This window comes from Plectropomus leopardus, chromosome 20 (assembly GCF_026936395.1).
Source record: "Plectropomus leopardus strain MGB_pleo_1.0 chromosome 20, ASM2693639v1, whole genome shotgun sequence".
In the NCBI taxonomy this organism is placed as follows: Eukaryota; Metazoa; Chordata; class Actinopteri; order Perciformes; family Serranidae; genus Plectropomus; species Plectropomus leopardus.
The window spans coordinates 7393190-7411568 of record NC_142195.1 but is presented as its reverse complement, the minus strand read 5'-3'; the positions used below and the strand labels follow the sequence as shown (position 1 = coordinate 7411568).

At 40.3% G+C, this 18379-nt stretch overlaps 1 protein-coding gene across 9 annotated transcripts in view; it reads left to right on the top strand.

The window, feature by feature from the left end:
* dab2ipb (DAB2 interacting protein b) overlaps positions 1 to 18379 on the top strand; it is a 220884-nt gene that overhangs the window by 41900 nt on the left and 160605 nt on the right. For 2 of the 9 annotated variants that reach the window (XM_088070745.1, XM_042508783.2), the window contains exon 1: positions 12876 to 13317. The exons of the other annotated variants lie outside the window; for them this stretch is intronic. The gene's annotated coding sequence lies outside the window, so the exon portion shown is untranslated. Of the gene's footprint in view, positions 1 to 12875; positions 13318 to 18379 lie in introns of those variants that run through there. 9 annotated transcript variants of the gene reach the window in all.

Here is an 18379-nt window from a genome sequence, read left to right as displayed (position 1 = left end):
TGTTATTTCTCTCACACACCAAGAGAGACAGTCACAACAATCCCACAAGACTCCTTCACTTCACTCACACAGGTGCAGTTAGGCTGTAGGTGTGTTAACCAGGGGAGGCGGGGCACAAGTAAAACTTCAAAGATTTACTTAAAGTATTCATTGTTACATAAACAGTTTCCTGTCTGTATTTTTACCATTAAATCTTGTGTTTTTCAATTAACTGATGCATAGCTGCATGTTGCACTTTACCACTGTAGTTGTATAAGGTTGAGCTAATTTAACTACCTAATATATCAGTGCATCGTATTCTGAAAGATCATCATGTGTTTGTAGCATCACTGTCCTGGGTGAAATATGTATGTCTATAAAGTCTTACCTCTGCCATTATTTGAGAAATGCAGAATGTCATTTTAATGTGTATATCGAGATACATGTTCTACACCGCAAAAAAGCCCCGAAAATCTTTATATTTTATTTATAAACCCCTCCAAGTTTTACTGAGTAAACTCATTTGGAGTAGTGTATCTGACCATCTGAAGTCCAATATTCACATTTAGCTCTGTTTTTGGTCTCTACCAACCGCCTCGCCACTCTGTGTATTAATGTCTTTGATCACATAGGGGGAGGGGCAGAGTGGTCTCACCTCTGGGCCAGGACTGAAGATAGTAACAGTGCTGTAACGAGCTCTGTGTAAACATTAAGCAGGAAAGATGTGATCATGGGCGGCACGGGTGCGAAGTTTTGATGCAGTGTGTGTGTGTGAGACCCTCCACAGGAGATTCAAAAAGCAGCTGTAGCAATTAGCGGTTAATACAAAGAGGAACAGCAGGCGTAAACGTCCGCAAATTGAGAAGACAATGAGACTCTTACCCTCTGAGCAGAGGGCAAGATCAGCCGCTAAATTACACAGAGGATGAATGACTGTGATTGACATGCTATGCCTTTGTTATTGTTAAGAAAGTGCTGCCGACGCACATATTATATGTCACACCAGAGGCCGAGGCCTGTTGTGTTAAATGTCACACCCGTCATGTCTCCTTTGATTGTGGGATGTTGCAATACAGTGTATAATCACACACCACACTGGCATGATGCCGCCGTTGTTTTGTTTTGTGTAAAAAATGCAGAGGCGGAATCAGGGCTTGAAATTATCACCAGTCTCTAGCCAAATGCTGTAAAATATGCAAGTGGCTGTTAGATTTGCTGAACTCAACAATGAAAAAAAAAAACACAATGGTAATCCATTCAGTAGCTGGTAGATTTGAAATTAAGGTTTTTGTCCACCAGCCACAGTCAGGTGTACTCTTCACCAGCTAGTCACTAATTTTGGTCTTTCTGCTGTTTGGTGCTGAGCAAATCGTGTGGTTGTTAAGAGCTTTTTTTTACCGAAAACAGCTGCCTGCTGCAAAAATGAAATGAAAGGAGAAGCGATTTGAGTGAACCAAAACAGTGAAGTTGTAAGCTGGACAGCCAAACTGTGGCCATAAAGCTCCGTAAAGTTGAGGCGAACTGCAGAGTCAGGTGACAGTTCTCAGCTCGAGCATTTTCAGAAGCGTTTAGAATAAGTACAGTGTAAATAAAGAAGGCATGCTGCTTGTCGTGCTCCTCCAGAGGTCAAGGCAAGTGGCACTGGATTAGTTGGGCCTGAAAAGAATGTCTGTGGTGGGCTATGCATTGTGGCACAGGCTTTTCTGACGCTGTCTCTGATGACTTCTGATTTGTGCGTTTGATGCTATTTTGAAATGAAACCAAACCTTTATGTATACACCTTTTACTTCAACACACTGGTTTTCCAACTCTCGTCACTACTGAAGCACAAGCTTATTGTCACTCTAAAGACCTGGTATCTTGCAAGAAAACACTCAAGATTGTGTCTTCATCTGGTTGAGGCTGATTTTATTTCACACTTGGCGTTGAAATTCTTTTCGAATGGATCTTGAGTTGCTGCTTGTGATAGGATTTTGCCTCCATGCTCGTGTTTGACTTTATCTGTAGAGAAAACTGTCAACGTTTCTGAAGACTCATCACACACATTTGTGCTCAGCCATGAAGCCACACAAGAGGATTGTTGGGTCTATTTGCATAATGGATAGTCCTAGAGGGAAAAACCCAAACTCAGAATGAAACAGCTGGATACATGAGAGCCATGGAAACAGAAGAACAGAGGAAGAGAAGAGAAGAGCTCCCTGGTCTATGTTTGGTAGCTTTGTTGAGCCATATGTATTTACAGCAGACTTGACTAGGTGGTCCTTCCCAGATGTCAAGGACACATTTGTGTTGACTCTACATATTTAGATATATGTGTCCCCAGGTCAAGATCCATCCTCAGTGTATTTTAGGTATCTTCATTCATGTTTTTAGAGCTGTTTGCTTTGATGGGCATATTTGTCCTGCAGCCTCAGAGCCTGCTACTAGTAATTGTGTCAGAAGAACTAAAATGATGGTGCTTCAGGAAACATTTGTTCCTCTTTTGCAGTTACCTTTTGGCCAAATCATCCCAGGAGCATCAAGAACTAAACTTCAGAATAAAGTCTTCAAGGATTCAAGGATTCTTTATTGTAATTCCAGCCATGAAGTCTCTGTGACAATTAAATAAAAACATTACAATAATTAAAACACTGGGTTAATAAATAAGTAATTATAAATAAATAAAGTGAGCAGTGCAGTTTGTAAACAGTAAAATCCTAAAATTTAAAAATTTGAAAAAAATATATCAAAGTGCCCTGAGGAAAAGAAAGTATAGAATATAATATAGAATATAATTAATATAATGAAATCAATATAAATTAAGTATACATTAAAGTTTTAGCAATTCAGGATCAAAAAGGCACTGTGGTGCAGTTTGAAAATTTAACTTCCATTTTTTTAACTCTCCTTTAATATAAATGTCAGTAACATCAAACAAAATCTCTACTCCTAGTCCTAAAAATATACTGGAAAATTCTAAAATCTTCAAAAAACGGGGAAATTTGTATCCAAGTGCCCTGAGGAATATAAAATATAGAATACACCATAAAATAAAATTAAAACATGAACATCACAATAAAAGTCGCAGCAATTCAGGATCAAAACAGCAGCTCAGAAAGGCAGTGTAGTGCCGTTTAAGAAATGCTCTGATGCAGCTGTGTTTGCCTTTTGAAAGCAAATCAAACTGATCCCAGATTATAAATGGCTCCTTAGTTTGAGACATTGCTGTGTGTGTGGAGAAAAAACAGATGAGTTTGAAGTCATTGTGTTGGTCTTTGTGATTTACGATTGTGTCATTTTGTGAAGGAGACATATAGAAGATGACACACCAAGACGTCTGTCTCCAGATTAGCCGGAGCGCTGTATCTGAAGTTTCATGTTTTTGTCTGTTTATGGTACGGAACCACAGTAAAGCAATTAGCAAATAAGTTAAAATTAGTTTGCCCTGTCTCCCTTCACTCTCTTTGAGACTGCTAGTTTTTAGCTATATAACTGTCATTCACTGTAAATGTCAGTGACATCAAACAAAATTATTATAAGACTCATTGCTTGTGTGTAGCTTCCTTTGATGAAAGTGGAAGCAGCGTTTTTGAGATCTTAAAAAAAAGGGGCCCTGCTAGTGTTGCACAGTATACTGATACTGGAAAGATACTGCAGTAGCCTGTCATTAAAACAGTACTATACCCAGTAGGTGATTTTGGGAGGGGGGGTGGGGGGTTCCCCTTCCCCCCTGTAAGCAAAATGACTCCTTGCTAAACTGCAATCCCTCCCCATCCCCCTCAAACTTCACTACTAGGCTGACCACGGTCTGGAGCACTGCTCTATCAGCATCTGGATCTATGAACGATAACTTATTGAGAATTATTAATTTTGACTGAGCATTTCTATATTAACGTATGTGGCATTTGTAGCCTTTACAGCACTGGTTAAGCAGCCCAGAAAACTTACACACCCATCACATGCGTTTTAAACAACTCACATGATGTTAGCACTCATTTTCCTGTCAGAGGCTTTGTAATCAACTGCTTTGTCTTTTTAAAGACATAAAAATGAATCCATAATGATAAATTAAATACTGAATGTCTTCTGTGATTATTTATCCCTTTTTTCCAAGTTGAAAACAGTCAGTGTTGTTGTTAGCCCTCCACAAGTAATGCATGATATCTAGGACTGTCTGTTGACCAGTCAGAGACTCTGGTCTTGACTGTGTGGGCGATGTTTAGCAAGCATTCAGGCAAAAATATTTTCCTTTTTTTTCTTTTATTAATACAAAAGAAAAAAAAAAATCATGTTTCATGTTTAAACTGTTTTACATTTTTGTCATGGTATTATTTCAGTATTGGTATCGAGATATTCCTTCTTTTGGTATTGTGACAAAACTGATTCTTGCAGTCAAAAAGGCCATCACCGACTCCAGTACTCTCACATAGTTCCTGCCCAAGAGTATTTGGAAGAATCGAAAAAAACAAAACAAAAAAAAAACAACAAACAAACATATATGTATATATATATATGTATATATATATATATATATATATATATATATATATATAAATCTAATCCACTCTGGAAGTTTTATTGTAAAAATGTGAAGTCTGGTCAAGTCAAAAACATTTCAAAAATATTAGGAATTCAGCATTTTCTAACTGTATTGTCACACAATACAGAACTGCATTTTTGCTCAACCAACCACACTGTTAGTTCGGTAGGAAAGCTTATCAGATCAGCTGTGAGATCCACACAGGAGATGACACATGAAAAGTTAATCAAACACTTCAAACTAGTCTGGTGATGGTGGCTATAAATAACGCTGTGAGAGCAGAGCTAAGCAATAACCTCAGAGAGCTGACGAGCGGCCAGCAGCAACAGTGGCACGACTCCATTTGGCCCCATTTGTCAGAAAGCCTCCCTCATGGGAGACTGTCAGTCAACAGCGCTGCTGAGGAGGGGGGGGCAGTAAGGAGGGGAGGGACAAAAAACAGAGGAGCAGTGCAGAGTACTTGAGACAAGAGAAAGTCAAGGAAAATTGTATCGTGTACAAATGTAAATTGCACATGTGCGACGTGTTACTTATATGTTAAGCGTGTTAGTGGTGGGTCGTGTGTGCATCCGTGTGTTAGTGTGTGTCCGTGATATGCTTTGCCATTGAAGTGTGTGATGTGTGTCTCGGTTGAAGTGACTGCAAGTGGCAGAAACTGAGCCAAACACAGCCGTGAGCTTGTTACACGCTCACAACAAATTTATGTTGGGGAATGCGCTTTTCATGTCTCTGTAAATCTTATGTAAATGTGCCAGTCCCACACTGAGCAAGGAATACCAGAGAGGGTGAGAGTGGTGAGGGAACCAGCTGAGGAGAGAGAGCTGGAAAATATTGACTGTGTGAAAGGAAACTGGTAAAGCCAGAAAGAGCATGAGCACCAGCAGACTTAAGCCTGGGAGATTCTCATCAAAGTAGGATGCAAGAATGGCAAGATAAACGGATCTTAATCAGTGTTTTGTTTATCCTTCCTCATTGTTTATGTAGTTTACCCAGTTACAGATCTGTGATCATCCACTGGAGTATTTGTTTCAGTGCCATCGCTGATGGGAATATGCAGTTATTTGAGCCTGAAATGAGAGCTGCAACATAAAACTTATAGTTGATCCAAAGTTGTTGCTCTTCTATTTTTTTTTTTTGTTTTTTTTATCATGACATCATCTGTGATTATGAGCTTAACTGCCAAAACTACACATTCTGTCACAAGCTCCCCTATGTGTGCTGTATGTGAAACTCCCACATGTAAACATTGAAAGCATTAGGGTTTTTAAGGCTAAGATATGTCAACAGTGATACAGTCTGTCATAATCCAATTAATTGATGTGACTTCTTGTTTTGAGTTAAAAAATTGACAAAATAGGTGGTATTTCTGGACTTGAAGGATGTTACATATATCTGTCTTTATTAGATTAAGCTGATCTGCGATCATATTTCAAAGACGAGCTCAGATTTTAGACCCAGTATGTATATTTCTCTTAAGTTCAGTCAGAGACACTTTTCTCAAAAGAACTGACCAAGTCCCACCCCTCAAAAGTAAACTTGCCAATCATAATGTAACATCAGCCAGCTCCGGCAAGGGTCCGACAACTACACGGCTTTGCTCCATAGACTCTCATGTAATCGTTTTAGGTTTTCTTAATTTTAAGGCTGGTTATGGTGGATTTTGAGCTAAACATTGTTACTGTTAACAATACTTGTTACCTGGAGAGGCTGGAAAGAGATTCTTCCCTGTTCCAAAACCAAAATCAAACCCTTAAAAGTGTGCAGTTGACTCACTATCTACGAATGAGATATCCTACTGAATGTATACACATGCTGCTTCTGGTCAATTGACTGTTTAAAGTAATGCTGTTAGATATGGTGGAAAATAAAGGCTCTGCTCTCAAACCAGTAACCAGAATAATTGTCGTCATCGCACATTTCTGCAAACCACAAATATTCAACATTTGCATGTTACTATGTGGTGGATACATTGAAATTTTATGTTTCTTTACTATTATTTCAACAACGCTGTGGTTAGTGCTCGGTTAGGTTTAGGTGAAAAAGCACCCGGTTATGGGTGCTTTGCTTGTTTTTTTTAAACATTATTTCGGGGTTTTTTTATGCCTTTATTGATAGGACAGATCACCTATGGAAGGGGGAGGGAGGGGGGATAACATGCAGTAAAGAGTCACAGGTTGGAGTCAAACCTTTGGTCCCTGCGGCAAGGAAATAGCTTCCGCACATTGGGGGCCCGCTCCACCAAGGGAGCCAAAGGGTGCCCCAAAGATCACATTTTGGCTTAACATACTCAGTTTGGGTGGCACAAATCCCACTGGAAACGTAGGATATGGAAAGGTTTCTGTAAGAAACAATCACTTTTCCTACCACAATTCTGTCTGGAAACTCTGCAATGTCTCAGTAATACACAACCGCTTCACTTCTCACTCTCCGAGCTGGAAAACAGCAGTGTTTAGGTAAAACACCACTGCTTTTTGTGGCACAATGACTGCTATAAACACAGCGACAGGTCACTAAAAACACTCGCAGTTGTTTGCCAAAAAGCTGCTGGATATACAGCAGTGACGCCCTATAAAATAACCAATTTCATTTGTTTGTCTTGAAACATGGTCTGCAGTAACCTGCAGCCTGGCAGGCATCTCTGCTAGGTGACATGCCATTGAACATTCCCTCCACCTCCCAATGACAAAGCCAACAGACACTATGTCACTTGAGAATTGTTGGCAAGATAGGTATAAAACGTATAAATGTAACATATCTGCGTTTGCAGAAATTACAAAACCAACATTTTCTTCGAGCGACTGAGCTGCTGCACTTAAAAGGAGCTCTCTAAGAATCCAATCACCTTCAAGGATTGTGCTTGAGGACCTAATCCTCCCAGCACTACATTGACATAAGATGTTCAAATCTCTGTAAAGTCAGCAATGGCTCTTACAGAGGAGGTTTTAGTGATGGAGGGAGCTAAAAGTACAGCAGCCAATGATATTTGCATTGGGTGAACAACATAAGGATAGTTGTATTATCCAAAAAAAGGAAGTCAAAGTTCACTATATTACTCTTTATTTATATAGTCCTAATGAAAACCTGGACCTTGGCAGTGTTAGACCGCCAGGCCTCAGGACGCCCCACTTCCAGCCTTTTATAAGCTAAATTCTCTTTGGAATCCTTCCACAAAAAGCACTTGCTGGCATCGTAGGCATGGTAGCAGCCTGAACCCACGTGCCGCACACAAGTGCCTTTGTCTCTGAAATGGCAGATGATAGCATTCCTGACTGTCCCATGGCCAACTTTTCCTACAACTGAAATACACATTCCTGTGTTTCTCTGCTCTTACTGCTGAAAGGAAACATGAGATGAATCGTAAGCCAGATTCGAATTGATGTAGTGCGTCTGTTTTATGTGTTAATTTTTCTCTGACTCAGCACTCTGAGGAGCGAAGTGTCTTTTTTATGCATTAAGTTTTGCTTATGCACAAACATTTTGTATTTTTTGGCTCCCCGGCACTCAGCAGAGTATAGAATGACAGAATTACTTTTAGATGCAGATTAGTCAGATACTGTAGATGCATATTAGACATTATACACATTAGATTGTTTCCTGTTTGTCAGCTCTCTTGTCACACCAGCACTTAGCTCTCTGTTTGATGCTGGTGCACTGCTCTGTATGATCTTCATCTCTCCTATATATCCTGTCTTTTTCTATGTTTTTGCTGCCAGGCTCTTAACTCCACTTCAGCAGAAAAATAACTGCTGTTTCTCAAGGGAGATCCATTTCAAAAACTCAACCCTTGTTGTGGATTTTACTCCCAAGAAGCTGACTTTTTCACATCCTCACACACAGAAAACTCTGCCTAACATAAACAAACACAAGGTTAAACATAGTCTTCACAATGCATGTTGTGAATTTTTCACACATTCTTGGATATAAACACGCACAAATCGACTCGGGGAAGTAAACAGAGTGACATAGGGTGAGGGATTAGTGAGGCAGAGAGGGATACAAACACAGAGGAAGATAAAAGGAGAGGCGTGTCAGAGTTGTCTATAGGAGTAGACTTCACTGCTTTACTTTCTTGTCCCAGTGAAACTCTATAGCGCACATACCAAAGCACTCACTCATTATGTCACTTTAGCCTTTCGGTTTCCGTCTTTCTGTCTTTATTTTTTGCTTGCTGGTTTAAGGGTTTTTCCTGGCAATTGTTTGTTAAAGGCGGAATTAGACTTTAGCCAAACTTTGGCCGAAACCAGCATTGTAGTCTCACTGGTTTCACCTCAGTCTGCTCTTAAACCACCAGGATTCCATAAAAAGAGTGTGAATAATTAGTAATGTAACTGTGAGGATAAATCATAATCAAAAGACGTAAGGATTAGCAGGAATCATAGCTGTTGAGATAATAATACCAGTATCAGTAATGCCCACAATAGTGCTTAAAATGCTGGATCGAGTATCAGCAAGTACAATAAAGTATGCAGTGACTCAGTTCTACATCATTTATTAATAATCTCTGAGGCATTTTTCACCCGTATAAAGTTGCAGTTTTCTTGCATATCAATTCTTCTTTGCCGCTCTAAAACAGCACGTTGCTCTGTGCAGCCACTGCCAACTATTGTTTTAGAGCAGTGAACAAGAACTGATTTCTGGTTAATTGAGCAACATTAGCTGTTCGTAAAATGTCTGCAATTTGGTAACATTTTAAGTCCAACCAGTTCAGGGTTTGACCTGAACCATGCTATTATGATACGCGTCATTTCACATCCATACTGGCAGGATTACACAGCTATTTTTACTTTTATGTTTTTTTCTTTTTTTTGATTGGCCAATACGCAAGTTCAGGTATCAGAATTGGTGTCGGGAAGGAAAAAATGGTATCTGAACATCTCCAGCAGGAATAAAGCTGTTGATAACGACAATGAAATAGAAGCACATGATACTGCTGTACGGTTTGAAGGCAGATATTAAACACTGAGCTCAGCTGGTTAACTGAAATGCAGATAAGTGCATAGTAGTCCTCCCCTTGAGCTGTCTGTAGGTGTACAGCTAATTATGCCTACTCTGTTTGTCTGGACTACACTGAACTACCATTCTATTGTTGTGAGCAACAACCCCTTTTATACGGCCTGATCAAGATGGGAATGTAGTGCAGTGGTGCCGCCTTGCGGCAGTTAAAGAACTCAAAGAAGAAGAACAGTAAGATAAAATATCTGCTAAACAGGGAGGCAATGAAGTTCAGAAGCTCTTTACCCTACAAGCAGAAGATGAGATTGGCCACCATGTAACAGGGCCTGAATTATTTTTATTCCATTTTATGCTATTATTATTGTTCATCATTGTCCCACTAGAGGCCAAAACTGTTGTGTTACACCTCATGCCCGTCAGGCCTCCACAATGATATCTAAAATCACACACTGGAGTTCTTGACTTGGCCAAAATTATTTGATTCTGAGTAAAAAAGCAAAAAAAAAGGGAACAATGAAAACAAACACTTAAAAAATGCCACAAAGAGCTTGATGGATTTTTTGTTCCCCAGCTTTAATTTGGGGATCTTCATAATTAAATTTGGCACAATAAGGTGAAGACTGCTAACAGCAGTTAAGATGGAGATGGAAATCAAGATTGATATGCAACTTTGGGGGGTCATTGTGCTCTAAATACGTCCTTGCACACAAGCTTAATGCAAATTGACACACCCGTTGACAATTGTCTTACATATTTCTGTGCTTAACAAAACACGCTGGAAAAAAAGAGCCCCGCTAATTGTCTTAAATTGTTTTGGAAATTTGGAAGTGATCAAGCCTGTCTTAAAAAAAAGGCAGTAACAACACATGCCAAAGTGTGTCAAACAACTCTCATCACCAAGTTTTGGTGCACAACAAACAATGGCAAATTCTCAGCACGATGTTTAACTGCAGACTTTTATAGTTGTGCTGAATGCCTCAGAGGCCAGGAACATATGAAAGTAATAAATCAACATATTTATCCCATATTCTGCGATGTCACAGACTGCCTCCGCACCAGAACAATTTGTATCATTTCACGTTAACTGGATATGTGTGGAGACAGGACTGTTTCCATTTTGCTTTTGGAAGCCAAGCCTCATTTCATGTGGAGTGGAGGAAACATGGTGCTTTCTGTCATCAGTTTATTCTAACCTGTTGACTTTCTTCATGCTCTTTTGCTATAATTATAATTAGCTTAATTATGGATTTAAAGAAGTTGAATAAACGAAACATCTTGTCATTAGAATATCAGATCAGTCAGTGTAAATCTGTTAACCTTAAACACAAAATTGCTCATTAAAGGACTGGTTGATTGATTAAAGGCTTAGTAAATATAAGTACACCAAGAGTTCTTAAGCTCTTATAGTGATTAAAACAGTAGAATCACAATCAAAGTTTGAAAGTAGTTTCCTTTTGCAGATTTTGTCTTTGTGTCCTGTGCATTCTGGTCACATAAATGTTGCCTATAGAGCACAATATTTTTGATTTTTTTCTACATGTGCTGCCACAGTAGCAGCATGACTCTTGAAGGCAATGTTGATCTATCCGTTGGTTGGTCATCCTCTTTGGTTCAGACTGTAATGTCTCAACAACTGTTGGATGGGTTGCTCTGAAATTTGGATTAAACATTCATGGTTCCAAAATGATGAATCTTACTGACTCTGGTTATTCTCTGACTTTTTCCCCTTGCGACACTATGGGTTGACATTTGTGGTCTTTAGTGAAATAGCTTGATTAACATTGTGTGGGCATAACATATTGATGTTCATCTCAAGATGAAATGTAATGTCATTGTTGATCTTTTCACTTTTCATTTAGTGAGGGGGCAGGAAGTCAATACCACAGCTCAACTTCCTGATCGCTACTGTGCTGGTCTGTCACTTGTCCCTAACCACACTAATACCACCACTTAATACCACCTTACCAGCAGTATGATAAACCAGTGGACAGTGTTTGGGCAGTATGATATGCTGCCAGTAGGTTGTGGCTGTATGATGCTGCAGCGGATGGCATCAGTTTGAAACGCTGCCAGTCGTGACGCTCCCAGGAGCCCACTGTTAGCTTACCGTGTGAATGTTGATCTGAACCATGATGTTTTTTTCTGAACCTAACCACATGCTTTTGTTGCCTAAACCTAACCCGTTTTGTTGCACAAGGAAATACATTTAAATACGAGGGGAAACTGTACATTTCCACTGAAAAAGCAGAAGTGTTTTCTGAAAAGACACAATGCACGTAACTAAATTGTCATGCCATCCTGGAACGTTAACAGACGCCAGAGGATACCCAGTGCATCGTATATAGACGTGAACTGTCACTGACCAGACAGCAATATTTGAGTTTGAATGAGAATGTGTTGACTGCACAGACTCTGGCTCCAAATAGAGAGGCCAACACCCATATCTATGAAGTTTTGGCAACATGTTTGTACAATGGGAGGACATAGAGTCGTCAACCTTTACGTACATACTGTGTTAGGTGCAGTCTTACAGAGTGGCTGGTGCGGCTGTAGACTCTTGCTCTAAAATCATCTTCAGTGATAATTTGCAGTGTTTTTCAGTAAAGACATTGTGGTGATGAATAACAGTAGACTGTATAAGAATAGAATATGGCACAGTTTTTAGGTTAGGCTTTACTTGGTGAAAAGTTGAGGTAGCCAGCAGTAAACTGTTGTGAATAGCAGGAGGAGGAGGAGATCTGTCAATTCTGTGGACAAATGCCTCACTTGACAAATGTCTGGCTAAGGACAGCAGCTGAAACATGAGAGCACTGTTCTTTGGAAAGGGAACAGGGAGGGACGTGGGAAGAGACGAGGAAACATCTCTACAGGAACTTACCTGTTTGTAGTTTTGGCATTGTTTTGTGTGGTAACTTGAGTCGGGAAGACATCGGTTACTTTCTGTCATTTACAGTCATCCGAAACACTTTTCATGTGCTTGAAATATGCTCTATAGATCAAATTTCCTTGGCTTTCCTGTGTATTGAACTGAGAATAAGTGGGTTTTTATTTTGTGTTTAATATTGAAATATTTCTTAAGCAGAGCAAAATGCTGAATTCCCAAGATAAAAGCAGTGATGATCATTCACACCACTGCTGCAGAGTGTAGCCTAAGTGCACAGCAAACTCCAGCTAATGCTTTAAAGCTGGAGAGTGGTAGTGAGGCCCGGCCTGGCCCCGCGGTTTCTGGTCAACCGCAACAAGGCCTCCCATTGGTTGGACGCAAGGTAGGAATTCGGCTCTCTGAGGTCTAAACTCCGCCTCCTTCTCCTCCTCCTCCTCCTTTTCCCGGCCCCGAGCGCTGAAGCACGACGGCATTCCCTATGCACACACACACACGCACACACACACAAACACAATCTCTCTGTCCCATTGGCTTTCTCATACTGTAGAGCAGAGAGACAGACATTTGAAGACGCAGAGCAAGGAAGTGAGAGAAAGCAACAAAAGACAAAGACAGATATCTCCTGCCCTCTGTTTGTGTGTGAGGGTGGGCTTCTTTTTTTCTCCTCTCTCTCCTGAGTGATCCCAAGAAGGGGGGAGGACCTGAACCTTGCTAAGAGTCAATACCCCTGCAGGAGTCCAGGATCACACACACTCACACCCTCACTCACACACACACACACACCACGCGCATACTTGCCCAGTCCACTGCAGCTACTGCAGCTTGAATGAGTGCAAAGCAGAAGGAGAAACAGAGCAAGGAAGCAGGAGTGCAAGAGAGGGGAGGAGGAGGAATCTGTGGAGTTACTACTTGTTGCTTTTTCTGTGCGGATTGAGGATGATATTCCTTCTGCTCTCCCTGTCGCAGTGGGATCTTGTCTGAGGTGAGCACTAGCTTCTTTTTCTTTGCTCCTTTTTTCTGGCCAATAACTTTCAGAGAAAAAAGGGGGTCTGAGTTGCCAATTTTGTGAGCTTTTCTCTGGGATTGCTCTCTTGGTGGAATGGCGGAGGGGGGTTGGAAGAGAGGAGGAGGTGTGGAGGGACGCTTTTCACGTGCCAGGGAAAGCTACACAATCAAACTGATCTGTCAGAGATAGAAGAAGGGTAGAAATAATCTTTTATGGATGATACGAATGAGGGAGAAAATGTCCGGCTCAGACGCAAAGAGCTGTAACATGTGATCCAGAGCGTTGATTCTACAAGTGGGTAGTCCAACTCTCAGTTTCTGATCAATGCTTCCCTTTTCTTTGGTGTTTTTGGCTTTGCTGAGAGGACCTTGGAACTTAAATGTGACATTTATTCATAACCTTTTTGTGTGTTGAATGTGTTTGAGGAGAAGTCCTATTCTAGCACACAGTGGCAAAGGCACAAGGTAGTGTTTAAGTACTTTAGCAGAGTGTAGCCTTCATTTATCAGCTCCTGCATGATTACAGTGTTTTAGATAGCAGCTCACTTGAGTGTGCAGCCTCATCATCATTCCTCCACCAACATGTGTTTACATGCTGCAGACTATTATCCGCACACAGAGGTACAAAACGTCAACAAGTTCGCCTAATGTTGCTCTTTTGAAAGAGTAATTGTATTGACTTTAAACATTGATGTTAATGTAATGTTTCCTGACCTTTTTGTTTAAAATATTTATCTCATATGGTCAAAATATGTTAGAACACGTAAAAAAAAAATATTTCAGATCCCATACAAAAAAGTTTTCAGAGTTTTTTTTTCTTTTCAGTAGTAGTGCAGTGTGTCGGGCGTGGGGCGGGCATTGTTGTCCTATTATTAGAGCCAGCCGAGCCGTCCAGCAGCTGTGGGGAAGGAAGTCGGCTCAGAGCAGCCGGAGAAGAGGGATTACTGGGAACACTGAGCGGGAATTATGGACTGACTGGAATGACATTCTTAAGGTGGCAGAGTCAGTGGAGGGGAAGATGAGTGCAGCCAGAGCACCAGACAGGGATCAGTGTGGATCATAAAAAAAGATAGAGAGGTTAGAGGTGAGCAGTGATCTGGACTTAAACACCCCGCTGTAATTGCAGATTACAGCTGTTGTACATCTGGATAATTTGGCTGTTTGTGTATTGTCATGAATTTGTTACAAGCTACAATAAATAATTTTTCATTAAATTAATCTGTTGGTTTCTGTGATTAAGTGCTAAAATTTTAGTCAATCAAATGTCTGAAAAAAGTAAGTCACAGTTTGTCACAACCGGGACTGTGTATAAAGCATGTAACGATACAGGGGTTCCGATTCAATATATTGCGATACTGTAAGCAAGGCGATATGTTTTGACATTTTAAAAACAGAATCTTAGGGCTTACCATTGAAAGTCGGAAATATGAATGACCAGTCCCAGACCCCTCAGTCAACTGTGTGTTTCTTTTTTTTGTTAAGTTAATCTGTTGTTGTTTTTTTTAAACTAATCTCTTAAACTTGTAGTTTATAAAATGTGTGAAAATTCATAAGAACTAGGGCTGTGTATTGGCAAGATTACAGAGACTGCGTTAACTAAATATTTTTTTGTCATTGACTGATTTAATTTTATAGTTAAGGAAAAATCTGAAGCCCGTCCATCAGTGAGATACACTAAAATCTGAGGGCGATCTACCCTAACTCTAAGTAATTCACACCCTTGACCAGTTGGTGTCACGTGCGTATTAATTAGCTGTTGTCTAGCCTTTTCCTTGATGTCGTGCACATGCCTTTGTTGTCTAGCTGGCTTTAGCCATCACATTAATAGACTTTAGCGCTACATTCCATTGCAAAATGTCACAGCAGCTTAGAGAAAATGTATCAACTACTTAAACAAGTGCTAAATCAGAAAATTAAATCAAAATCAGTCAACTAATAAGCTAATTGTTTTGGCACTTTTTAAAAAGCACCTCACTAGAATGGCTATATTGTATTTCAGACTACAGCGGGAGTGTTATGGATGCATTTTATTGATCACCCTTTATTTCAAGTAAAATTGCCGACCTAATACAACCTGTCATTGAGTCTGCTCACTCACTCTCTGGTACGTCTTTATCTCCGGCGGCTCGGGCAGCGGAAGCTGACCAAGTGTTCTTAGGCAGTGAAAGTGGAAGGAGTTCCTTACAGATAGTGATTACTCGGTGATTGACTGCTGTGATAAACTGCTGCCAGACAAGCTAAAGAGATAATGGCATCCCAGTATTACTCACATATCTTTGCTGTCTCTGCCTCTCAACCCTTTGATATCTCTGGTGTGTATTCCAGTCAAATACACCTCTTCTGTGCTATTAAATAAATGGGGTAACTAGGGCTTTGTCATCAGGAACTTTTGACTTTTTTTTGTCCTTTATAAATTTTCTTTTACATGTATGTTTAAAATTGACAGTCACGTCCTTGTTACCTACAGTGTTTATGTAGGCTGTTATGTTTATATTGCAGAGTGACCTTTGAAAAACTGCCAGACAGAGAGAGCTGTTGTGAAACTCTTCTTATAAAAAACAAGAACAATTAAGAAGGATTCAAGATTAACATCTCGTCATGAGCATACTTGTTAAGATGTTTTTTGGTTATTGTGAAATCAGAGATCACACTCAAGCTGCGTTTTCTCTGATGGGCAAAGTGATTATAGAGACTGTGATTTGATTGGAAGTTTACCCTTCACTATTATTAGGTATACAATGTATGTAATGTGTGTAATCATTACTAACGTTTGTCAAGATAAAAGCACAGAACTTTTCTGCTTTTCAAACCAACTAGTCCACTTAGCAGTGATATACATAAGTCCAACTTAAGACAGATTTCAAAGGATGTAAAAATGCTAACTACATTTATTTTGTTTAACATGGTTTGCCCACATAGAAAGTAAAAAACAAAGAAACAAAAACCTTTTTTGAGAAATTCTGGAGCTTGCCTCTGCTTAGCTCAACCTCCACTGCTTGCAGAGGTTTTATTTTGACTTTCCACTCTCCAAAGTGTGGAGAGAGGCGGTCTGCCAGTGTTGATAGAGCAGTGTGCATGGAGATGGCCAGTGTTAGCAGAAGAGGAAACATCAGAGAGATTCAACCATACCTGTTTGAGCCTCAGTCAGATGAGAAGTCTGTTGTGTACCGAAATGGACAACTAGCAGACATATCTGAATCCTGAGTGGAGTTGGCCTCTTTTATTTGTTTATGCTATTAGTTTGTTAGTTTGTAACCGGCAGTTGTTGGCACAGTGTTATTGGTTATGAAGTACACAATATATTCTGCTGCAATGTTACAGCATGTTCCCTTTATTTAGGCTTTCATCCAAGAACCTCCCACTCTACTGTGTTTACTGTCAAATCTTTTACTATGCTAATACTAACTCTGATCTCTGCACTAACAAGTCCACTCTGCACTGAAGGTTTTAGGTATATCCTTGTTGGTGCTGTATCAAAGTTTCCTCCCCTGTCGACATGTGTTTCCTGTATTAGACAGAGGTTGGCATTTGTGGTCGACGTACCCAATCCAGCCAAGCCCCCTTGAAGTGCACCAAGCTCTAATGCAAATTTTTACATAGTGGCCAGAAGTTGAATAACACCTTCCAGGTCTGTTATGTGATGCCAACGGGCCCAAAATAATTTTTCCTGTTCACTTACATCGGATAATAGACGTCTGTAAATAAGTGGATAATTTTTGTGACTGTCAAAACCCCAATGAAAGGACTCATTTTACTATCTAGATTTAAGCCATCCAATTCAATAACATTTAGAAAAGTCTCTGCAAAAAGTCTGCCGGAAGTTACCTTCTCAGGCACACTCGGCTGCTCTCAGCTGCCGTAAGTCTCTAGTGCGTATGCCTCATGTGCCCCTAGATCTGAGTATTCTTTACCCAGAAAAATGAGCTTTTTTTGCTTAAGGCGCCAATGAGCAGCTCTCATAGGAATGAACAGCGCTCCGCCTCCATGGCTGTATCCCGACTTTCTTAATACATCGATTAGTCCAGCTTGCCTGTGGTACATTTAAATGTCAGTTGTTTTAGGGAAGGGCATAGACATCGCCCCCTTCAGTAGAGGAATTTGGCAACACCTCAGCAGTGTAAAAACTGACATAGATCCGAGTCAGGCTAGTCAAGGTCAGACATTTTAGGGGATACGCAAAGAAGAAAAACACATTTCTGAGTGTAGGTGGCTTTAGTTCAAGAGCATACTGTGACATGGCTCTCTATATTATAATATCAAAGTCTTTTGGTTCACATACTTTCCATAGTGTCTCCTCCTCACAAACACCTTACTGTGGCTTCCAGGCTTTCAGTAGCACAGGACCTGCCCTCATTTCCACCACTCTCTCTCTCCAGCTTTCCTTTACCCCTTTCACCCCAGCTCTCTCTCTCTCTCTCTGAAGAACAGCTATGTAATTAGTTAGAGCCATAAATCACAGACAACAGAGGGGTTTCTGATCTATGTTTCACAGCAGTGAACGGGGCGTAGATTCACTGTGTACATGGATCTCTGGTTCAGGGGACTAGAAGGGGATTGAGGGTGGTTGTTGGCATATCGTGCAATTACGTTCACGTGTTCTGCAGGGCACACTCTGCACAGACTCAGTCTGTGTGTCATCATGTTTGAGATTAATGATCTGTTTCTTTTTCGATTGCATGTTTGGACAAGTTGCTGCAGATGTAGCCTTTATGTGTGCATTGGCACTTAATGCTACTTAATATCAGAATCAGTTAACCATTTCATTGTTTTCTGTCCCGCGGACCACTAATTGGGACTGTGGGAAATTATTCTTTTTGTATTTGTTAGCAATTAAGTGCTTAACATCTGAATTTGGGGCCACAAAAACCTCAGCTTTCAGTGAAGATAAATTTGGTGTTTTGCTTCCCCAAAACACTCTTTAACAGACAATTACTCCCACTGCTCACCACCTAGGGAACATACGCTCACAGAAATGCACAACAAACCCAACTGAAATCTTACCGGGAAGAAAATGAATCACAACATATTATAATACGTAA